This window comes from Ranitomeya variabilis, chromosome 5 (assembly GCF_051348905.1).
Source record: "Ranitomeya variabilis isolate aRanVar5 chromosome 5, aRanVar5.hap1, whole genome shotgun sequence".
In the NCBI taxonomy this organism is placed as follows: domain Eukaryota; kingdom Metazoa; phylum Chordata; class Amphibia; order Anura; family Dendrobatidae; genus Ranitomeya; species Ranitomeya variabilis.
In genome coordinates this window covers 490,694,445-490,720,087 of record NC_135236.1, presented here as the reverse complement: position 1 = coordinate 490,720,087, position 25,643 = coordinate 490,694,445, and the positions used below count along the sequence as shown (strand labels likewise).

Below are 25,643 nucleotides of genomic sequence, written 5' to 3'. Positions count from 1 at the left end.
CGAGGGTCCCCACCCACCAAATCGGAGGCCGAGGGTCCCCGCCCACCAAATTGGAGGCCGAGGTCCCCGCCCAACAAATCGGAGGCCGGGGGTCCCCGCCCACCAAATCGTAGGCCGAGGGGCCCCGCCCACCAAATCGGAGGCCGAGGTCCCCGCCCACCAAATCGGAGGCTGAGGGTCCCCGCCCACCAAATCAGAGGCCGAGGGTCCCCGCCCACCAAATCGGAGGCCGAGGGGCCCCACCAACCAAATTGGAGGCCAAGGGGCCCCGCCCACCAAATCGGAGGCCGAGGGTCCCTGCCCACCAAATCGGAGGCCGAGGGGCCCCGCCAACCAAATCGGAGGCCGAGGGGCCCCGCCCACCAAATCGGAGGCCGAGGGGCCCCGCCCACCAAATCAAAGGCCGAGGGGCCCCCCCACCAAAGCGGAGGCCGAGGGTCTCCGCACACCAAATCGGAGGCAGAGGGACCCCGCCCACCAAATCGGAGGCCGAGGGGCCCCGCCCACCAAAGCGGAGGCTGAGGGTCCCCGACCACCAAATCGGAGGCCGAGGGTCCCTGCCCACCAAATCGGAGGCCGAGGGTCCCCGCCCACCAAATCGGAGGCCGAGGGTCCCCGCCCACCAAATCGGAGGCCGAGAGTCCCCGCCCACCAAATCGGAGGCCGAGGGGCCCCGCCAACCAAATCGGAGGCCGAGGGGCCCCGCCAACCAAATCGGAGGCCGAGGGGCCCCGCCAACCAAATCGGAGGCCGAGGGGCCCCACCAACCAAATCGGAGGCCGAGGAGCCCCGCCCACCAAATCGAAGGCCGAGCGGCCCCGCCCACCAAAGCGGAGGCCGAGGTGCCCGGCCCCGCCCACCAAAGCGGAGGCTGAGGGGCCCCGCCCACCACATCGGAGGCCGAGGGGCCCCGCCCACCAAATCGGAGGCCGAGGGTCCCCGCCCACCAAATCGGAGGCCGAGGGTCCCCGCCCACCAAATCGGAGGCCGAGGGTCCCCGCCCACCAAATTGGAGGCCGAGGGTCCCCGCCCACCAAATCGGAGGCCGAGGGTCCCCGCCTACCAAATCGGAGGCCGAGGGGCCCCACCAACCAAATTGGAGGCCGAGGGGCCCCGCCCACCAAATCGGAGGCCATGGGTCCCTGCCCACCAAATCGGAGGCCGAGGGGCCCCGCCAACCAAATCGGAGGCCGAGGGGCCCCGCCCACCAAATCGGAGGCCGAGGGGCCCCGCCCACCAAATCGGAGGCCGAGGGTCCCCGCCCACCAAATCGGAGGCCGAGGGGCCCCGCCAACCAAATCGGAGGCCGAGGGTCCCCGCCCACCAAATCGTAGGCCGAGGGTCCCCGCCCACCAAATCGGAGGCCGAGAGTCCCCGCCTACCAAATCGGAGGATAAGGGGCCCCGCCAACCAAATCGGAGGCCGAGGGGCCCCGCCAACCAAATCGAAGGCCGAGGAGCCCCGCCCAACAAATCGAAGGCCGAGCGGCCCCGCCCACCAAAGCGGAGGCCGAGGGGCTCCGCCCACCAAATCGGAGGCCGAGGGGCCCCGCCCACCAAATCGGAGGCCGAGGGGCCCCGCCTACCAAATCGGAGGCCGAGGGGCCCCGCCCACCACATCGGAGGCCGATGGGCCCCGCCCACCAAATCGGATGCCGAGGGTTCCCACCCACCAAATCGGAGGCCGAGGGTCCCCGCCCACCAAATCGGAGGCCGAGGGTCCCCGCCCACCAAATCGGAGGCCGAGGGTCCACACCAACCAAATCGGAGGCCGAGGGGCCCCGCCCACCAAATCGAAGGCCGAGGGGCCCCGCCCACCAAAGCGGAGGCCGAGGGTCCCCGCACACCAAATCGGAGGCAGAGGGACCCCGCCCACCAAATCGGAGGCCGAGGGGCCCCGCCCACCAAAGCGGAGGCCGAGGGTCCCCGACCACCAAATCGGAGGCCGAGGGTCCCTGCCCACCAAATCGGAGGCCGAGGGTCCCCGCCCACCAAATCGGAGGCCGAGAGTCCCCGCCCACCAAATCGGAGGCCGAGGGGCCCCACCAACCAAATCAGAGGCCAAGTGGCCCCGCCAACCACATCGGAGGCCGAGGAGCCCCGCCCACCAAATCGAAGGCCGAGCGGCCCCGCCCACCAAAGCGGAGGCCGAGGGGCCCGGCCCCGCCCACCAAAGCGGAGGCCGAGGGGCCCCGCCCACCAAATCTGAGGCCGAGGGTCCCCACCCACCAAATCGGAGGCCGAGGGTCCCCGCCCACCAAATCGGAGGCCGAGGGTCCCCGCCCACCAAATTGGAGGCCGAGGGTCCCCGCCCACCAAATCGGAGGCCGAGGGTCCCTGCCCACCAAATCGGAGGCCGAGGGTCCCTGCCCACCAAATCGGAGGCCGAGGGGCCCCGCCAACCAAATTGGAGGCCGAGGGGCCCCGCCCACCAAATCGGAGGCCGAGGGGCCCCGCCCACCAAATCGGAGGCCGAGGGTCCCCGCCCACCAAATTGGAGGATAAGGGGCCCCGCCCACCAAATCGGAGGCCGAGGAGCCCCGCCCACCAAATCGAAGGCCGAGCGGCCCCGCCCACCAAAGCAGAGGCAGAGGGACCCCGCCCACCAAATCGGAGGCCGTGGGGCCCCGCCAACCAAAGCGGAGGCCGAGGGTCCCCGCCCACCAAATCGGAGGCAGAGGGACCCCGCCCACCAAATCGGAGGCCGAGGGGCCCCGCCCACCAAAGCGGAGGCCGAGGGTCCCCGCCCACCAAATCGGAGGTCGAGGGTCCCCGCCCACCAAATCGGAGGCCGAGGGTCCCCGCCCACCAAATCGGAGGCCGGTCCCCGCCCACCAAATCGGAGGCCGAGGGTCCCCACCCACCAAATCGGAGGACGAGGGGCCCCACCAACCAAATCGGAGGCCGAGGAGCCCCACCCACCAAAAGTAAGTGCGGCCCCAAAAGTAAGTGCGCCCCTGGGTGCAAAAGTAAGTGCGCCCCCGAGCGCAAAAGTAAGTGCGCCCCCGGGTGCAAAAGTAAGTGCGCCCCTGGGTGCAAAAGTAAGTGCGCCCCCGGGTGCAAAAGTAAGTGCGCCCCCGGGTGCAAAAGTAAGTGCGCCCCCGGGTGCAAAAGTAAGTGCGCCTCCGGGTGCCAAAGTAAGTGCGCCCCCGGGTGCAAAAGTAAGCGCGCCCCCGGCCCCGGGTGCAAAAGTAAGCGCGCCCCCCAGTCCCGTGTGTGAAAAGTGCTGCTGTAAAGCTGGTAGCGCTGTTCAGGCACCATGTGCTGTTCCATTCAGGAAATGCCCATCTAATATATAATTGCCTAGAATACTACTTCCTGCAATTTGTGCCAACTTCCGTGGCTTTGTCCGGAGCTAATGTCCGGAGATAATGTCCGGAGCTAATGTCCGGAGCTAATGTCCGGAGATAAGTGACGTCACCAGTGTCCTACACCCAGGCAGAGCACAGGGGCCCCAGGCAGCATATGGGGCCCAGGCAGAGCACAGTGGCCCCAGGCAGAGCACAGGGGCCCCAGGCAGCATATGGGGCCCCAGGCAGAGCACAGTGGTCCCAGGCAGAGCACAGGGGCCCCAGGCAGCCTATGGGGCCCCAGGCAGAGCACAGTGGCCCCAGGCAGAGCACAGGGGCCCCAGGCAGCATATGGGGCCCCAGGCAGAGCACAGGGGCCCCAGGCAGCATATGGGGCCCCAGGCAGAGCACAGTGGCCCAAGGCAGAGCACAGGGGCCCCAGGCAGAACATGGGGCCCCAGGCAGAGCACAGGGGCCCCAGGCAGAGCACAGGGGCCCCAGGCAGCATATGGAGCCCCAGGCAAAGCACAGGGGCCCCAGGCAGAGCACAGGGGCCCCAGGCAGCATATGGGGCCCCAGGCAGAGCACAGTGGCCCCAGGCAGAGCACAGGGGCCCCAGGCAGAACATGGGGCCCCAGGCAGAGCACAGGGGCCCCAGGCAGAGCACAGGGGCCCCAGGCAGCATATGGGGCCCCAGGCAGAGCACAGGGGCCCCAGGCAGCATATGGGGCCCCAGGCAGAGCACAGTGGCCCCAGGCAGAGCACAGGGGCCCCAGGCAGCATATGGGGCCCCAGGCAGAGCACAGTGGTCCCAGGCAGAGCACAGGGGCCCCAGGCAGCTTATGGGGCCCCAGGCAGAGCACAGTGGCCCCAGGCAGAACATGGGGCCCCAGGCAGAGCACAGTGGCCCCAGGCAGAGCACAGGGGCCCCAGGCAGAACATGGGGCCCCAGGCAGAGCACAGGGGCCCCAGGCAGAGCACAGGGGCCCCAGGCAGCATATGGGGCCCCAGGCAGAGCACAGGGGCCCCAGGCAGCATATGGGGCCCCAGGCAGAGCACAGGGGCCCCAGGCAGCATATGGGGCCCTAGGCAGAGCACAGTGGTCCCAGGCAGAGCACAGGGGCCCCAGGCAGCCTATGGGGCCCCAGGCAGAGCACAGTGGCCCCAGGCAGAACATGTGGCCCCAGGCAGAGCACAGGGGCCCCAGGCAGAGCACAGGGGCCCCAGGCAGCATATGGGGCCCCAGGCAGAGCACAGTGGTCCCAGGTAGAGCACAGGGGCCCCAGGCAGCCTATGGGGCCCCAGGCAGAGCACAGGGGCCCCAGGCAGCATATGGGGCCCCAGGCAGAGCACAGGGGCCCCAGGCAGCATATGGGGCCCCAGGCAGAGCACAGTGGCCCCAGGCAGAGCACAGGGGCCCCAGGCAGAACATGGGGCCCCAGGCAGAGCACAGGGGCCCCAGGCAGCATATGGGGCCCCAGGCAGAGCACAGGGGCCCCAGGCAGCATATGGGGCCCCAGGCAGAGCACAGCGATATTTTGGACCACTGTGCGGTGTTTCAGACCCCCTGTGTGATGTCTGGGGCCCTGTTCTTAAGTATATTAAAGATTAAAGTAACGTATATTAAAGTATATTATAGATCAAATTTGACACGTTTATGAGCACCATTGAGTGATATACTCAAGAATGACATAATTTTTCAACATTTTATGGTTTCAAACTGTAAACACTCAGAGTTTTTTTTACTTCAACCAGAAAACCTTAACGGTTCATAAAAAACTTGACTGTTCAGGATATGATAAAAGTCATAGTATTCTGAATCTTTAACTTATAAAGATACCTTTACATGGGGTGATTATTGGTTCCAGAGAGGCTTTCGGCCGATAATCGTACACATGGCTGGTGACAGGACAATACAATATAAACGTTCAAAGGTAAACACTGATAACATTAAAATCTAATATATAATTGCCTAGAATACTACTTCCGGCAATTTGTGCCAACTTCCGTGGCTTTGTCCGGAGATAATGTCCGGAGATCAGTGACGTCACCAGCGTCCTACACCCGCTCAGGGTGGACAAAGATATATGCCTTCGTGGTGCGCGGCACTTTTCTGATTGGTTGCCGCCTGCCGCGAGCGACCAATCAGAAATGTGCCATACTGTCAAGAATTGTCAAGAGCTGGTGAGTGCAGCCATTTTTTGTTCTTTCTTACTATTATTTATTAATTGTATTATTCTTACATTTGAATAAATAAAGTATATATGGATTCTAGACTCCCGATTCTTTAGAATCGGGCTGCCATCTAGTAAAATATAATTTTTTATTGTAAACATAAAAGCAACATCCAATAGCACATATCTTAAAAGGCGAGTTAGGTAGGCCAAGTCAGATATTCAAATATTAATACTGTTGTACTATTTCAGTATTCAGAAAAAATTCTAAGGGAGACATACACTTTGCCTCAGTATCCCTTTGTACTTTCTCCCACCGAAGGATGGCACTCTAGGGGATTCGTTATGGTGCCTTATCCCCCTGCATGCTTGTGTTGCTTTTATAATACATTCCAAAAAAAATCATAGAACCCTCCAAGCGGCCCTTAAAAATGTACTAATGGCTTCATTGTGTTGTTCGGGAATTACAGTTGTGCTCAAAAGTTTGCATACACTGGCAGAATTTTTGCTTTCTTGGCCTTTTTTCAGAGAATATGAATGATAACACCAAAACTTTTTCTTCACTGGGTTTGAATGATTACTAAAGGTAACATCCTCACCTGTGACCTATTTGTTTGTAATCAGTGTGTGTGCATAAAAGCTGAGCAAGTTTCTGGGATCCAGACAGACTCTTGCATCTGTCATCCAGCCACTGACGTTTCTGGATTGAGGGGAAAGCAAAAGAATTGTCAACGGATCTACAGGAAAAGGTAGTTGAACTGTATAAAACAGGAAACTGATATAAAAAGATATCCAAGGAATTGATAATGCCAGTCAGCAGCATTCAAACTGTGATTAACAAATGGAAAATCATTGGCTCTGTAAAAGCAAAACCACGGTCAGGTAGACCAACAAAAATGTCATCCACAACTGCCAGGAAAATTGTTCGGGATGGAAAGAAAAACCCACAAATAACATCAGCTGAAATACAGGACTCTCTGAAAACTAGTGGTGTGGCTGTTTCAAGATGAACAATAAGGAGGCACTTGAAGAAAAATGGGCTGCATGGTACAGTCGCCAGAAGAAAGCCATTACTGCGCAGATGCCACAAAGTGTCTTGCTAAAATATGCAAAACAGCAGAGACAAGCCTCAATACTTCTAGAACAATGTAATTTGCAGTGATGAGACTAAAACTGAACTTTTTGGCCATAACCATAAACGTTACATTTGTCGGGAGGCAGAGGCGTAGCTAGGGTTTCAACTTAGGGGGGGGCGAAACATCTGAGTGGGCCCCTAACCAGCTAACCCTGATTACAGCTACGGTTGCGCACTCTTATTGTGAATATAGGGGAACCTTAGAATATGACCCTACTGTTATTGAAAATAAATCTATATACAAAAACGAACATTGACTTTACCGCCATATTGGACCATATGCACAATAATAATGTCCCCTAAGTTCCCCCATGTACTGCTCCATTATACACAGTATCGTGAGCTTAAAGCTTCCCTATACACAGTCTAAGGCCCCCACAGCTCCCCTATACACAGTATGATGATTCTATAACTCCCCTATACACAGTATGACGTTCTCACTGCTCCCCTCTACACAGTATACCACTGCTCCCCTATAGTATGAGCCCAATGCTCCCCTATACACAGTATAATGCTGATAGAACTCCACTATAGAAAGTATAATGCCCCCCAGAGCTCCCCTATACATAGTGTAATGGGCCAACAGCTCCCATATGTACAATATGCCTTCACAGTTCCCTATACACAGTATGATGTCCCTCACAGTTTCCCTGTACACAGTATGATGGGCCCACAGCTCCCTTATACACAGTATGATGGGCTCGCAGCTCCCTTATACACAGTATGATGGGCCCGCAGCTCCCTTATACACAGTATGATGGGCCCGCAGCTCCCTTATACACAGTATGATGTCCCTCACAGTTTCCCTGTACACAGTATGATGGGCCCACAGCTCCCTTATACACAGTATGATGGGCTCGCAGCTTCCTTATACACAGTATGATGGGCCCGCAGCTCCCTTATACACAGTATGATGGGCCCGCAGCTCCCTTATACACAGTATGATGGGCCCGCAGCTCCCTTATACACAGTATGATTGGCCCACAGCTCCCATATACACAGTATGATTGGCCCGCAGCTCCCTTATACACAGTATGATGGGCCCGCACTCTCTTATACACAGTATGATGGGCCCGCAGCTCCCTTATACACAGTACGATTGGCCTGCAGCTCCCTTATACACAGTATGATGGGCCCGCAGCTCCCGTATACACAGTATGATGGACTCGCAGCTCCCTTATACACAGTATGATGGGTCCACAGCTCCCTTATACACAGTATGATGGCCTGCAGCTCCCTTATACACAGTATGATTGGCCCGCAGCTCCCTTATACACAGTATGATGGGCCCACAGCTTCCTTATACACAGTATGATGGGCCCGCAGCTCTCTTATATACAGTATGATGGACCCACAGCTCCTGTATACACAGTATGATGGTCCCACAGCTCCCTTATACACAGTATGATGGGTCCGCAGCTCCCTTATACACAGTATGATGGGCCCGCAGCTCCCTTATACACAGTATGATGGACCCACAGCTCCTGTATACACAGTATGATGGGCCCGCAGCTCCCTTATACACAGTATGATGGGCTCACAGCTCCCTTATACACAGTATGATGGGCCCGCAGCTCCCTTATACACAGTATGATGGGCCCGCAGCTCCCTTATACACAGTATGATGGGCCCGCAGCTCCCTTATACACTGTCTGATGGGCCCGCAGCTCCCGTATAAACAGTATGATGGACTCACAGCTTCATTATACATAGTATGATGGGCCCGCAGCTCCCGTATACATAGTATGATTGGCCTGCAGCTCCTGTATACACAGTATGATGGACCCACAGCTGCTGTATACACAGTATGATGGACTCACAGCTCCCACTATACACTGGAGCATCATATATGGGCCCAATATGCACTGGAGCATCATATCTGGGCCCATCATACACTGGAGCATCATATGAGTCCCATTATATATGGAGCATTATATGGGCCCATTATACACTGGAGCATCATATATGGGATTCATCATATACTGGGGCATCATATGGGGCCCATTATATATAGAGCATTATATGGGGCCCATTACATATGGAGCATCATATGGGGCCCATTATATATGGAGCATTATATGAGGCCATTCTATATGGAGCAACATATGGGGCCCATCATATACTGTATGGTGCCTTATATGGGACTCATTATACTGTATAGAGCAATATATTGGGCTCATTATGATCTATGGGGCCCATCCTATACTGTATAGAGCATTATATGGGGCCCATTCTATATGGAGTATTATATGGAGCCCATAGTATACTGTATGGAACATTATATGAGACCCATTATGTATGGAGCATTATATGGGGCTCATTCTTTATGGAGAAATATATGGACTCATTATACAAGTACTTTATGGAGCAATATATGGGGCCTATTATATACCATAGGGAGCAATATATGGGGCTAATTATTCTGTATGGAGCACTAAGTGGTGCCCATAATACTGTATTTAGGACTATACTGTCCGATTTTTGAGCTATAGATGTCACTCATGTAATGTAAGAAGTAAGTGAAATCTTTGGCATTGTACTATACCGATATTGCTCTTATCAATCCTGAAGGATTAACCACAGTTCTCTCTATCAGGAGCCATGTGCTTGTTCAAATGCCTTGCTATCTTTAAAGTGACTTGCAAGAGTATTCACCCCCTTCGCTTTTTACCTTCTTTGTTAACTTAAAACCTGTGTTTAAATATTTTTGTGATCCAATTTGTGTGTGATGCATCAACACTAAATATGCTAAGTTGGTCAAGTGAAGTGAGAAACATATAGGTTATACACCGCTCAAAATAATAAAGGAAACACTTAAATAACAGAATTTAACTCCAAGTAAATCAAACTTCTCTGAAATCAAACTGTCCACTTAGGAAGCAACACTGATTGACAATCAATTTCACATGCTGTTGTGCAAATGGAATAGACAACATATGGAAATTATTGCCAATTATCAAGACACACACTCAATAAAGGAGTGGTTCTGCAGGTGGGGACCACAGACCACATCTCAGTACCAATGCTTTCTGGCTGATTTTTTGGCCACTTTTGAATGTTGATGGTGCTTTCACACTCGTGGTAGCATGAGACGGACTTTTTAACCCACACAAGTGGCTCAGGTAGTGCAGCTCATCCAGGATGGCACATCAATGCGAGCTGTGGCAAGAAGGTTTGCTGTGTCTGTCAGCGTAGTGTCCAGAGGCTGGAGGCACTACCAGGAGGCCAGAACACCAGGAGACATGGAGGGGACCGTAGGAGGGCCACAACCCAGCAGCAGAACTGCTACCTCAGCCTTTGTGCAAGGAGGAACATGAGGTAACAAGAAAAAGAAGCCAGGGAGCACTACCAATGGGCAAGAAACCAATCACAACATATGAGGTGAGTATGATCAGGGGTGCAACTGGATGCACAGCAACAAAATGTATCAAAAAAGCAAGAGAAGGAACCATGCATATAAAGTGCACTCCCAGAATACAGTCAAATTACAAAAATACTAAATTTATTGAAAAAGATAGAAAACACAATAAAAACATATTAAAATACAACCAACAACACCACTGGTCCTGTAACTTCTTATAAATAATAAATTTTGCATTTTTGTAATTTGACTGTATTCTGGGAGTGCACTTTATATGCATGGTTCCTTCTCTTGCTTTTTTGATACAAGGAGGAACAGGAGGAGCACTGCCAGAGCCCTGCAAAATTACCTCCAGCAGGCCACAAATGTGCATGTGTCTGCACAAACAGCTAGAAACCGACTCCATGAGGATGGTCTGAGTGCACGACGTCCACAGATGGGGGGTTGTGCTCACAGCCCAACACCATGCAGGACGCTTGGCATTTGCTACAGAACACCAGGATTGGCAAATTCACCACTGCTGCCCTGTGCTCTTCACAGATGAACGCAGGTTCACACTGAGCACATGTGACAGACATGCTTCCTGCAACATTCTTCAGCATGACCGATTTGGCAGTGGGTTAGTAATGTTAGTAGTTTTTTGGAGGGCCGCACAGCCCTCCATGTGCTCGCCAGAGGTAGCCTGACTGCCATTAGGTACGGAGATGAGATCCTCAGACCCCTTGTGAGACCATATGCTGGTGCGGTTGGCCCTGGGTTCCTCCTAATGCAAGACAATGCCAGATCTCATGTGGCTGGAATGTGTCAGCAGTTCCTGCAAGATGAAGGCATTGAAGCTATGGATTGGCCCGCCCGTTCCCCAGACCTAAATCCAATTAAACACATCTGGGACATCAGGTCTCACTCCATCCATCACGTTGCACTACAGACTGTCCAGGAGTTGGCGGATGCTTTAGTCCAGGTCTGGGAGGAGATCCCTTAAGGGACCATCCGCCGCCTCATCAGGAGCGTACCCAGGCATTGTAGGGAGGTCATACAGGCATGTGGAGGCCACACACACTGCTGAGCATCATTTCCTTGAGGCATTTCCGCTGAGGTTGGATCAGCCTGCAATTTGATTTTCCACTTTGATTTTGAGCATCATTCCAACTCCAGACATCCGTGGGATATTAGTTGTGATTTACGTTGATCATTTTTACGTTTTACTGTTCTCAACGCATTCCACTATATAATGAATAAAGATTTACAACTGGAATATTTCATTCAGTGATATCTAGGATGTGGGATTTTAGTGTTTCCTTTATTTTTTGGAGCAGTGTATATTAAATTTCTGGGATCAAATAACTAAAAATTGGCATTTGTATATGTATTCACCCCTTTTGCAATGAAGCCCCTAAAAATTTATGGTGCAAGCAATTACCTTCATAAGTGACGTGCTTAGTGAAAGGGAGTCCGCCTGTGTGCAATCTAAGTGTTACACGGCCAGTCAGTATATACACACCTTTGTTTGTATGAGAAGTTGTTGAGATGTACAAATTAAGATTTGGTTATGCTACTGTTCAGGTGCTGGCTGCGTCATCTTGGTGGAGACAATTTCCCCCTAGCAAAATGGTGCTGGCAAGCATTTTTTTTTCAGACTCAATGTATTTGACTAAATAAAACAATGTAATGCATATTATACATGCGATCATGCTGCAGCGCAGGCGCTGGCGGCGCCTGCCGGCTGTATGTGATTTTTTTTCTTCAATACATATAATCTGTATATAAAACAGGGGGCAGGTCACTGAGGGATCAGTGTAGAGTAGCTGCGGAGACACCATCACGTGTTTCTCAACGCACGCAATGAATAGCCAGGCCTTTCCCCGGGAAGGAACAACCACGGAAAGGGCAGCATCCGATAAAGGAAAACATCCAATAAAGGAAGACCACCTATGCCAAGCATGGTATCCATCCACAGACAGCTGTTTCGGGGTTTTTGCCCCTCATCAGTGTGGAGTAGGAAACTGGCTATCAGGAGCAGTGCCTAGTAAAAAGGCTGTAAAGGTACAGATGATTGACCTCGGGGAGACCAAAACATCCAACACCGCGGAGACACCATCATGTGTTTCTCAACGCAGTGATCCAGAACACTGGGGCAGTGTTCTGGATCACAGCGTTGAGAAACACGTGATGGTGTCTCCGCGGTGTTGGATGTTTTGGTCTCCCCGAGGTCAATCATCTGTACCTTTACAGCCTTTTTACTAGGCACTGCTCCTGATAGCCAGTTTCCTACTCCACTCTGATGAGGGTCAAAAACCCCAAAACAGCTGTCTATGGATGGATACCATGCTTTGCATAGGTGGTCTTCCTTTATTGGATGTTTTCCTTTATCGGATGCTGCCCTTCCTGTGGTTGTTCCTTCCCGGGGAAAGGCCTGGCTATTCATTGCTTGCGTTGAGAAACACTTGATGGTGTCTCCGCAGCTACCCTACATGCATTTGCATATTGGGGCAGTGTTCTGGATCACTGCATTGAGAAACACTTGATGGTGTCTCTGCGGTGTTGGATGTTTTGGTCTCCCCGAGGTCAATCATCTGTACCTTTACTGAGGGATCAGTGACCTGTCATAAGCCATCAGTATGAATACCTAAGCAGAGCACCACATAAAGATCCCCTGCACAGGCCCGCCCCGAAGCATGAGAATCTCATAAACTGAAAACTGAAATAACCACCACAAGATGGATTTAATCAACCAAGGTATCATTTTAATCAGTATAATGGCGCCGACCTGACAGTGTCTGTAAGTTACTGAGCACAGTCCTGCTGACAGGTTCCCTTTAATTATCTCTCTGGCCTGCCAGTGTATGACTGGATTATGCATAGTGAATAAGGGAAGACCCAACATAATAGGAGTAGGGAGGCCTTCCAGAAGGTAACAGGAAAGGAGCTCCCTGTGAAGAGCCCCTACATGAAGGTTCACCTTATGCGCCATTTGCGTAAAGCTTCCTTGACCAAGAGGTGCAGAGTCTATCACAAATATGGGAATGGACTTTGTCAGCTTACTACAGGTGAGACCATGGATCTGAGGGTACTGAGCATCCACCATATTGCATCCTGCCCCACTATCCAGTAGGACAGATAAGGTCTCAACTTATAACTTAACTTATAACCACTTCTGCAGGTAGGATAAAAAGAAACACACTTGTGGAGGAAATATATATGCCCAGGTTGTAATCCTCCACAAAACCTGGGGTGAGAAGTTTTCCACCGGTTTCTGGTGTTTAGGTATAGACAGACAAACCCCAATAAAATTACCCTTTTAGCAACTGTAAAAGCATACCCCCTTTTGCGGTGAACCCTAAGAGACCCATAACAGGGGGACGCCCCCCTAACTAGGTTCTTCAGAGCACACGGGGAGAACTTCATTTCTAGGAAGTATCACAGAGGGTGGGTTCACTACAGATCTATCCCTGAGGCGTCTGTCTATATGTAGGGCAAAAGCCATGTCCAACGATGCTGCAGTTTCGTACTGTGCCAATATATCTTATAACCATTCAGACAGGCCCTGACAAAACTGACTCCTAATGGCAGGGCCATTCCGCTGATTGTCAGGAGCCCATCTACGTAATTCTGAACAAAATTCCTATGCCGGTCGGTCTCCTTTCTGGATTTTACATAGTTCAGATTCCGCAAGGGAGACCCGGTCTGGGTCATCATAAATGAGGCCAAGAGCCATGAAAAATCCATCCACCAAATGAAGTCACATTGAGTCGGATGGGAGTGAGAAGGCCCAGGATTGAGGGTACCCTTGAATGAGAGAGACAACAATCCCCATACCTCACTCCCAGATCACAGGGTGCGAAGTCTGAAATAGAGCTTAAAGGCTTCCAGGAATGAGACAAATTTATCCTGTACCACTTTAGGTTCCGGTTCAGCAAACCCTGCACCTGTCTCGCAAGGTTAGCGACGGGATCCATGTCAAGTTCCAAAAATGTGGGGCCAGTAAAATGTGACATTGTGACTGTATGAGATTAGGGAAAGGGGCCCTGTACCGTCCCTGAAGCTGGGGTCCTAATTATCCTTGCTCCCAATGGTACCTCTAAAGGTGAGTAGGTTTGGGCTACCTGCCTTACTGTTCTCCTGTTATACCCTAAGCTGTCCACTCCCCTTCCCCTAGGGAAGGGGAGTGGACAGCTTAGGACAGAAATACTATAACATGCTATATAATGTATAAAACATTAGACATACAGGGGTTAACAAAAAGCAACTAACATACACATCAGTCACCAAAGGTAGAGAGGAGTATATGGAGGGGTAGGGATGTACTAACCAAATGGGAATAGGAAATGTGGAAAGCTCAGAGAGAATTATCGAAAGCGACTTGCAGCTGTAATTGCCGCAAAAGGAGGCTCTACAAAGTGCTGACTTTTATGGGGGTGAATAGATATGCACATGTCAAGTTCTAGTTATTTGATCCCATAAATTTAATGTATGCCTATATTTTTCTCCCTTCACTTCACCATCTTAGAATATTTAGTACTGATGCATCACACACAAATCGGATTAAAAAAATATTTAAACACAGGTTTTAAACATGTAACAAAATAGGTAAAAAGCCAAGGGGGTGAATACTTTCACAAGCCACTGTATGTAAATACAGAGATAACAGTGTAGACTCAGAACAAACCACTCATAGCTGAATGTGTTACAGCAGAACTTGTGCTGAGCTGTACAGTTCTACTAAAACTACAGCTCTGCCTATCACCAGAACTGTAACTAAAGGAGTAGAGCCCGTTTTGCCAGAAACCATGAAGTAAAGGGATTGGAAAGTTGTTAGCTACTCGAGAGACAACTAAACATTACACCTTAAGTAAAAAAAAGTTAGAAATGCAAATACAAATACATACAGCTGTAACATTACACCAACGCATTGTGAACTATTGGTATTTCTGTTTTTCACGGGTTAGAATTTTTCATGAGAAGTGGATAAGCAAACTAAGTACGGTAAGTACAGTTCGAGATGTAAAGTGTTGAAAATAATTAGCCATTTAGGTGCATATTCCAGTTTTATTGCATCACATTATACAAGCAAAAATGTAGCTTTGCCCCCCAAAAACCTTCATTTAAAGTTTGAAAATTGAACATTCTCTGTAGTTTTGGCTATGTACAAATAATGTAGCTCTTTGAACGCTATATACACTTATTTACATTTACATAGGATGTACAATAATATAGAAACTTTCCTCAGAAGGATCTGAAGTACAAAAAAATTGTTGCGCTGTAAACAGGTTTGCAGTTCCAAATTTTTTGATCCAATGAAAGATATCTTAATGTTAAACTATGAAATTTCTATTCACATGTGTTAAACAAAAATAAAGCAAAAAAGCAAATGAACATAGAAAAAGGTGGGAAAAAAAAGTCTGACTCTATCCATTTCTATGCCCAGACTTTGTAAAGCACGAGATGTCTTCCAGTGACCACATGCTTGCTGTGTAATTAGCAGATGCAATTTCACATTGGTCTCACAGTAGATCAGTTGCTTGGTACTTGTGCTGAGGTGTAGCCTTCTATCTTGATTCCATGCAATAGGATGTAACATAGTGATATTTTTTTTCTCTGTAAGTAAAAAGAAAAGGGTTCATTTTGGTAAAAGCATAGAATCCAAATGATCTAAATGAAAATGAAATAAAAATGTAATGCCTCTCCTGATGCCCAAATGTTTAAGCAGTACTGATTTGTACGGAAACCTAAGTAGGAGGAAGCTTCAACAACTCACTGATGTAATCATTGACCCATATGTCTAGGCATTTAATCTTGTTAAAAGATATCCATCAGGGGAAGAGTACAAAAAATGTCCAAGGCATTATATATAGACCATGGAACACTGACGTCAGCCATCAAGAAGTGGCTTAAATTTGGCAGAACAATGACATTACCTAGAACTCGATGTCCTTCAAAAAAGAAGAAAACTTGGTCTGAGAGGCTGCCAAGAGGCCTACAGCAAAATTAAAGTAGCTGCAGGAATCTCTGGCAAGAACTAGCTTGCCCGGCACCACATGTAACAACAATCTCCAGTATTCTTCTTATGTCTGGTCTGTGGGGTAGAGTTTGAAGACAGAAGCCGTTTCTTACAAAAACATCCAAGCTCGGCTGTGTTTTGACAAAACCTACATCAAGTCTGCCAAAATTTTGTCGGAAAACGTGTTATGGTCTGATGAGACAAAGTTTGAACTTTTTTTTACCATAATTCCAAAAAGTATGCTAACACTATGCATCACCAAAAGAATACCATACCCACAGTGGAGCATGGTGGAAAAAGCATTATGCTTTATGGCTGTTTTTCAGCAGCTCGAAGTGGGAAATTAGTCAGTTCTAGATATCAGTCAATTTTGCATCAAAACTTTCAGGCCGTCTGCTAAAAAGCTGAATATGAAGAGGAATTTCACCTTTTAACATGACAATGACCCTAAGTGTACTTTCAACAACAAAAAAATCAAAGGTTTGGAAAGGCCCACCCAGAGCCCAGACCTTAATTTAATTAAATATGGTGGGGTTGACCAGAAGAAAGCTTTACACAAGAGATGCTCTCACAATCTGACACATTCGGAGCACTACTGCATAGTAGAGAGTGCATGGATTGCAAATTTTAGATGTGCCATGCTGATAGACTACTACCGAAAAAGATTGAATGCTGTCAAACATTCAAATGGTCCTCAACAAAGTATTAGTTTATGGGTGCGTGTACTTATGCAACCACATTACTTTAAATCGTTTTTTTTCTTTTTCCACCTGATAACATTACAGTGACACTAAAGGTGATACTGAAGTTCTGCAAGTTTTTTCTTGGCATGATTTTATTACATGACAAAACATGACATTTTAATCTTTTTATATCCATTGCATAAATATATAATGATTTTTTCCACCAGCACACTAAGTGCGGTGAGGGGTTAAGCTAATTTGTTATAATGGGCTGGCTTTTATGTGGACATCCATAGAGCGGGTGGGATGAAGTCCAACTTATCTCCACTCCAGGGTGTGGTCTGGGTCTTAAGTAGCTGGACTTCAAAGGCAGTGGTGTTCAGCGTCTGGAGAGGAACAGTCCAGAGAAGTGTTGGTGCCTGGGTTAAAGGACCTGAACCGTGGACATTGCTAACCCTGAATGGGCTGATCCCTGCTAGGAGAAGGACTGTGTTTTATTTTGCTATTTTGCCCAGAGGGCCCTGTTTACTTTTTCCCCAACTAGGTTTATGCTGCACTTAATAAACCAAGGATGTTCTTAAGAAGACAATGTTCCATTTCTACCTTTGTGTACCACTGAGACAGCCGCTCTACCATAATATATATATATATATATATATATATATATATATATATATATATATATATATATGATATATATACTTAAAAAAAGTTTAATATATATAATATATATATTTCTAAAGGTGCTATTAACATGAAATTCTCACCAGAACATGAAATTCTCACCAGGTGTCGATAACAAGCCACACAATCCACACAGGCAAAGACAAACCATAGCTGTCAATAAATTAAGTTATGTGTAATAATGAAAAATTACACAGTAAAAAAGTATTGAACACCTGAAGAAAGAAAGGTGCAAAAAGCTATGGAAAGTCATGACACTAGCTGAAATCTATCAGTAATTAGAAAGCAATCCTGCCACATAGTGCAAAACAATATCAGCTAATTCAACTGATGGCCTATAAAAAAAGGTGTCTCATTACCCAGTTGCTACACAATAAACATCTCATGATGGGTAAAACCAGTGAGCTGTCTCAAGACCTTTGCAACCTTATTGTTGCAAAACATACTGATAACATTGGTTATAGAAGAATTTCTAAACTACTGAAGGGTCCAGTGAGCACTGTTGGGGCCATAATCTGGAAGTGGAAAGAACATCATTTCACGACAAACTAGCCACGATTTAGGTGCTCCCTGCCAGATTTCAGATAGGAAGAAAATAATTATAAGAAGAGTTATCCAAGAGCCAAGGACCACCTGTGGAGCGCTACCTGGAATAAGCAGGTACAGTTGTTTAAAAAAAAACTATAAGTAATGCACTCAACCTTCATGGCGTGTATGCAGCTCATCACGCAAGACTCAATTGCTGAACAAAAACATGTTCAAGTGTGTCTAAAGTTTGCTCAACAACATTCAGGCAAACCTGTGAAATACTGAAAAAATATAGTTTGGACAGATGAGTCAAAAATTTAACTCTTTAAATGCCATAATAAGTACCATGTTTGGAAGCCAAAAGGCACTACATATCAACCCAAAAATACCATACCAGTAATAAAGTTTGGAAGTGAGAAAGTGGCTTTAGAAATATATATATATATATATATATATATATATATATATATATATATATATATATATATATATATATAATGTGAAAGCCATAAGTGTTTTCTCCAGCATGATATGTGCTGAGAGCAATCCAGTTGCTATATGGGCCTGGCTTTCAGGGTGGGTAGTGTATAGTAACAAACTTGGCACTCGGTATATGAAAAATAGAAGTTCCTTTTATTGTGCATCCAGACAAAAATTGTGAACTTCTATTTTTCATATACCGAGTGCCAAGTTTGTTATTATATATTGACGGGTTGGGTACCTGACTTGTGCACCATCAGCACCACAGCCTAAGAGTGCCATGTTCTTCTAAATCAATCTTTCATGGTGGGTAGGTCAGAGATGGGCGGGACGCATACCCACCATATCTCCACACCATGGTGTGGCTGGAGGGGAAATAAATGTCCAGCCAGTTTCATTTTCTGTGCTCTGTGTTGTGTAGAGGCAAGCAAGCCTTAGGCTGATGCACCTGAGAGAGCTGCCATAAGTGTTGGCCCAGAAGTGCTGGGCAGGACTGCTTATGAACTTTTTGTTTCCTTTTGAGCCAGAAAAGCTGTGTTAGGAGTCGAGTTTCCTCTGCTGCACAGGGGGAATCTCGATCCGTGTCTGCTGCGGTCTCCCATTCTCCATCAGCCGCAGTGGAGCCTGCTCAGCGGAGACGTCGGTCCCAGCGTCTCACTGAGTCTGGTTCAGTGCAAAGGTTTTTTGCTGCCTCTCCAGGCTCTGCTATTGTACCCTGCACTGATTTACGGTGAACAGGCTTTTCTGGGACTAAGTCCTGCTTTGCACACACTGAGCATGCCCAGGGTAAGATCTCTCAGTGGAGATCAAGGGTCACATGTTCAGGTACTGCAGCCAAATCTATTGGTCTTTCTAGGAAGGTCCTGTAGGTACGCAGGCTCTGTAGCAGTCTCCCATTGATCCTCTTTTGGAAGGTCCTGTACGTGCTGCAGCTATTTAAGGCTCGCATGGCCGCACGGCCATGCGCTAGTATCTTCTAAAGTTACATGCTTTGCGCCACTGTGGTCATATGCGTGAATGTGTTCAGGGACCCGGCTGAAATAAGCCCCTAGAATGCTGGCACCTCCGGCAAAAAGATTGTGTATGAGAGTATTCAGGGACCCGGCTGAAATTAGCCCCTAGAATGCTGGCACCTCCGGCGAGGAGTGTTGTGTGCATGCATGACCACTGACTGCTCTCTTCAGGGTAGTTAGCCTGTGTCTCTGTGAGAGTTAACAGGGCACAGAGCTTTGCTTTCTCGGCCGCTCTGTGAAGCTAACAGAGCTGGTTAATACCACCATATTGTGCTGCCATTCACTTAGCGGCAGGATATTTCCTGCACGGTGGACCCCGGGTTGCGAACGCACCAATCACATCAATAAATATATTCGGTGCGTTCCGCAAACCCTAACAGTATACTAGCACCAGGATCTGGCTAAGTAATGGCAGATGAACAGCGATTGCAGGGGTACATCCAGCTGCTGGAGGGCCGGTTGGCGTCTCTCGAGCGTGCAACCTCGGCGGTGGATGTTACCGCAATTGCTGTTCAGGCTGCTAGCGTGGCTGCAGCAGCTTTACCCACTGCCACCTCTGTTCCGACCTTATCCCACCTTCCGTTACCTGAAAAATTCTCTGGGGACAGTAAGTCCTGTAGGGGATTCGTGAGCCAGTGCGGTATACATCTCGAGCTCCTGGCTGCACATTTTCCCACAGAGCGGGCAAAGGTGGGATTTGTAATTTCTCTCCTATCGGACAGAGCTTTGGAGTGGGCTACGCTGTGGGAGCGCAACGATCATGTGGTGCAGAGTGTTCCTCGGTTTCTGGGCACTCTGAAGCAGGTCTTCGTAGGACCTCAAGTCACCCATGATACGGCGCTCCAACTGCTGGCATTGACTCAGGGTTCGACCATGGTCAGCCAATTTGCCATTCTCTTCCGGACTTTAGCATCTGAGTTGGAGTGGTCAGATAAAACCCTCATCCCAGTATTTTGGAGGGAGCTGGCTGACCATGTGAAAGACGCTTTGGCCACTAGGGAGATTCCCGCTACACTGGAGGAGCTCATATCTATATCAACTCGCATAGACCTTCGTTTTCACGAGCGAGGGTTGGAGCGAGCCCAGTGTAAGCAGAGGTTTCAGCTGGCTCCCACCTTCGCCAGACCTTTGGAATCTCCGGTCCAGGCGCCCGAGTCACATGAGACCATAGAGGGGTCGCGAGCGGGGTCTAAGTCCCAGGCCGCTCGTGCCCTTAAGGTCTGTCATGTTTGCCGACAGTCCGGACATCTTGCCTCCAAGTGTCCGCAGCGGTCGAGGAAACGTCAGCGTCTAGTGGCAGTTGGAGGAGGTACATTAGACACGGCGACGTTTACCTCAAAATTGTCCTTCAAGGGGACAATTACCATAGGCCCATCCACTCTTATGGTAGAGCTTTGCGTGGACTCTGGGGCGGAGGGTAATTTTATGTCATCCGCTTTCGCTCAGCAACACGCAATACCCCTGGTGATGCTCGCCAAGCCAATAACCATTCGAGTGGTAAACGGGTCGACACTACCTTCACAGATTGCACACCAAACCATCCCTTTCACTCTTTCTGTATCTCCATCACATCAGGAGATTTCTCTTTTGGTCCATCCTGAGGGAGTTGATGAGGTCCTGTTGGGGATACCCTGGCTTCGTTTTCATTCTCCTCATATAGAGTGGTCCTCAGGGAAAATTTTGGGATGGAGTGAATCCTGTGAGGGTAGATGTCAGAAGGAGTGCGTTCAGGTTGCTACAACTGAGGTACCCGCAGATCTTTCCTCTCTCCCCAAGCACTATTGGCCTTATGCGGACGTGTTCTCCAAAAGGGCTGCGGAGACCCTTCCGCCTCACCGCCCCTATGACTGTCCTATCGATCTCTTGCCTGGTGCTGAGCCTCCCTGGGGTCGTCTATCTGTTATCTCTCCCGGAGACGGAGGCAATGTCTCAGTATATCCAAGAGAATCTGGCAAGAGGTTTTATTAGGAAGTCAGTGTCACCTGCAGGGGCTGGGTTCTTCTTTGTGCAGAAGAAGAGTGGAGAATTACGTCCATGCATTGACTACAGGGGTCTTAACGCCATCACCGTTAAAAACAAGTACCCACTACCCCTGATATCTGAGCTCTTTGATAGGCTACGGGGAGCAAGGGTATTTACTAAATTAGATCTGCGGGGTGCTTATAACCTGATTCGCATCCGTCAGGGGGACGAGTGGAAGACGGCTTTTAACACCAGGGATGGGCACTATGAATATCTGGTGATGCCCTTCGGGCTCTGTAATGCCCCAGCCGTTTTCCAAGACTTTGTGAACGACATCTTCCGGGAGATGCTCACCACCTCGGTCATAGTCTATCTGGATGATATTCTCATCTACTCTCCAGATATTGACTCCCACCGGAGAGATGTTCGCAAAGTCTTCGACCTCTTACGGGCAAACTCCCTCTACGCCAAGTTGGAGAAGTGTGTATTTGAGCAGGAGTCCTTGCCATTCCTTGGTTATATCATCTCTGCCCAGGGTTTGGCTATGGATCCTGGCAAACTACAGGCTGTGATGGACTGGCAGGAACCCCATTCACTTAAAGCGGTGCAGCGCTTTATGGGGTTCATCAATTACTATCACCAGTTCATTCCACACTTTTCAACTTTGGTAGCTCCCTTGGTTGCCCTCACCAAGAAGGGAGCAAATCCCAAGTTGTGGTCGGAGGATGTCTCCAAGGCATTCCTTTCGATTAAGTCACACTTCGCTAGCGCTCCTATTCTACATCGCCCCGATGTAGATAAGCCATTTATAATGGAGGTGGATGCCTCATCCGTTGGTGCTGGAGCAGTCCTTTTCCAAAAGGATGCTCAAGGTCGGAAGCATCCTTGCTTCTTCTTCTCCAAGACCTTCACACCAGCGGAGAGGAATTATTCCATCGGGGACAGGGAGTTGCTAGCAATGAAGTTGGCTTTTTCTGAGTGGAGACACCTCTTGGAGGGAGCTCGCTTTCCCTTCCAAGTATTCACCGACCACAAAAACTTGGTGTACATACAGACGGCCCAGCGGCTGAATTCTCGCCAGGCCAGGTGGTCCCTGTTCTTCTCCCGGTTCCATTTTACTCTCCATTTTCTCTCTGGGGAGAAGAACATTCGTGCCGACGCTCTCTCCCGCTCCGTAGTGTCATCTGAGGAGGAGGATGAGGAGCCTCAGCTTATTGTCCCCTCTGAGAGCCTGAGAACTGTGGCTCCGGTTTCGCTAGAGTCCGTGCCCCCGGGCAAGACTTTCGTACCAGCGAATTTGCGACCGGAGGTTCTCTCTTGGGCTCACTCGTCCAGAGTAGGTGGACATTTTGGAACCAAGAGGACATCTGAGCTTTTGGCGAGGACGTACTGGTGGCCGCATATGTCCCGTGACGTCGAGGACTATATTCGGGCGTGTGTCTCCTGCGCCCAGAATCGGTCTTCACGACAACGGCCTGCTGGGTTACTTTACCCCATGCCGGTGGCAGACAGGCCCTGGGAGATGGTCGGGATGGACTTTGTGGTGGGTTTGCCCAAGTCTCGCGGCTGTACCATCATTTGGGTCATCACCGATCATTTCTCGAAAATGGTGCATTTGGTGCCGCTACCACGGTTACCTTCTGCACGGGCCTTGGCGGCGTTGTTCATTAAACATATTTTCCACTTACATGGAATGCCTGATAAAGTTGTCAGCGACCGGGGTCCCCAGTTTGCGTCTCGGTTTTGGAGAGAGCTCTGCCGTTTACTCAGCATAGAGCTGAATCTCTCCTTTGCATATCATCCCGAGACGAATGGGTTGGTAGAGAGAACCAATCAGACTCTGGTGACATACTTACGACATTTTGTCTCTGCTAGGCAGGATGACTGGGCATCTTTGCTACCTTGGGCAGAATTTGCCTTGAACAACGCCGTAGCCGATTCCACTGGTCAGACTCATTTTCTCCTTAATTACGGCCAGCATCCGGGTGTCCCTGTGCCCATGCCCGTGTCATCCACCGATTCTAGGGTGGCAGACTGGGCGGTGGAGGTACGTGACATCTGGGACCGCACACAGGATGCCATCCGGGCCTCCAAGGAGAGAATGAGGGTCTCGGCTGATACTCACCGGCGCCCCGCTCCGACCTTTGCTCCTGGCGACTTAGTGTGGCTCTCCGCCCGTAACATCAGGCTGCGAGTTGAGTCCACTAAGTTTGCACCTCGCTACATTGGCCCGTTCAAAGTTCTGGAACAGGTGAACCCTGTGGTCTACCGTTTGGCTATTCCTCCACGCCTTGGTATCACCGATACCTTTCACGTTTCCCTCTTAAAGCCCGTTCATTTGTCCCGGTTTTCTGAGTCATCTGCCGGGACATCGGTTCATCCACGGATGAGTTTGAGGTGAATGCTGTCGTGGGGTGCAAGGTGGTACGTGGCAAGAAATTTTATCTGGTGGATTGGAAGGGTCACGGTCCTGAGGATAGAACCTGGGAACCTGTGGAGCACATTCGGGCTCCGCTGCTCATTGCAGCTTTTGAGCGTAGCGAGGCTCAAGGAGGGGGGGTAATGTTAGGAGTCGAGTTTCCTCTGCTGCACAGGGGGAATCTCGATCCGTGTCTGCTGCGGTCTCCCATTCTCCATCAGCCGCAGTGGAGCCTGCTCAGCGGAGACATCGGTCCCAGCGTCTCACTGAGTCTGGTTCAGTGCAAAGGGTTTTTGCTGCCTCTCCAGGCTCTGCTATTGTACCCTGCACTGATCTACGGTGAACAGGCTTTTCTGGGACTAAGTCCTGCTTTACACACACTGAGCATGCCCAGGGTAAGATCTCTCAGTGGAGATCAAGGGTCACATGTTCAGGTACTGCAGCCAAATCTATTGGTCTTTCTAGGAAGGTCCTGTAGGTACGCAGGCTCTGTAGCAGTATCCCATTGGTCCTCTTTTGGAAGGTCCTGTACGTGCTGCAGCTATTTAAGGCTCGCATGGCTGCACGGCCATGCGCTAGTATCTTCTAAAGTTACATGCTTTGCGCCACTGTGGTCATATGCGTGAATGTGTTCAGGGACCCGGCTGAAATAAGCCCCTAGAATGCTGGCACCTCCGGCGAGGAGATTGTGTATGAGAGTATTCAGGGACCCGGCTGAAATAAGCCCCTAGAATGCTGGCACCTCCGGCGAGGAGTGTTGTGTGCATGCATGACCACTGACTGCTCTCTTCTGGGTAGTTAGCCTGTGTCTGTGTGAGAGTTAACAGGGCACAGAGCTTTGCTTTCTCTGCCACTCTGTGAAGCTAACAGAGCTGGTTAATACCGCCATATTGTGCTGCCATTCACTTAGCGGCAGGATATTTCCTGCACGGTGGATCCCGGGTTGCGAACGCACCAATCACATCAATAAATATATTCGGTGCGTTCCGCAAACCCTAACAAGCTGTTTTTTTCTGTTACCATTTTGTGGTTTATGATACAGTAAACCACCCAGAGACTTTTAACCCACACGTGCCTGTGTCCACCTCGTGGAGCAGCTAAGTGAGCCGACCTGCCACAATATATGTATATACCCCTGTTGAAATATCAGAATGCTGTGTTGATTAAAAGTCATACCAAAGGAATTATTTCTGAATTTTTTCGACCTGTAACGGTTCATTTCATACAACAGTTCTTTTTCAAGTTATATATATATATATATATATATATATATATATATATATATATATATATATATATATATATATATATATATATATTTCTGACTTGACAAGTGATCTATGGCTGTTTTGTATTTCTGTGAATGTGAAAATTAAAAAGCTATTTATCTTTTTCACTGGTTATATTCCTTTATTCCATGTATTTTTGCAATATACCGAAATAAACTTAGTAAGAATTACAACTGTGCTATCTAAGATTGTACAGGAATCTTAGGATTCCATACACACCTTGTTCTGCCACTTATTCTAAGGCACAGGCGCAGTGGCTTCTGCTTATAACAGAATCCATAGACTTTTATTGGGTATGTCTGAATTTGTCAGCAAACGTAACAGTAGATGTTTCAGAATCTTGTCTTGCCTATATGTGAATCGGGACTTCCATCTTCCATTCACCTTTCAATACATGAAAGTACTGTAAATTTTTCAACAGAAATGTTACTCCAGTTCCACTCAAAAGAAGTGCCAAATTCATTAAATGACCTTGCACATCTTAATTAGGGTTGAGCGACCTTGACCTTTTTAGGGTCGAGTCATGTTTTGCGAAACCCGACTTTTTGAAAAGTCGAGTCGGGCGAAATCGGCCGATTACTCCAAAAAGTCGAGGATCGGCCGGAACACGAAACCCTATGCACGTCAA

The 25,643-nt window shown here is 49.4% G+C and overlaps 1 protein-coding gene across 2 annotated transcripts in view; it reads right to left on the bottom strand.

Annotated features, from left to right (window-relative positions):
• Positions 1-14,988: 14,988 nt before the first annotated feature.
• ANO4 (anoctamin 4) overlaps positions 14,989-25,643 on the bottom strand; it is a 394,529-nt gene continuing 383,874 nt past the window's right edge. For both annotated transcript variants that reach the window (XM_077265595.1, XM_077265596.1), the window contains one exon: positions 14,989-15,554. The gene's annotated coding sequence lies outside the window, so the exon portion shown is untranslated. The remainder of the gene's footprint in view (positions 15,555-25,643) is intronic.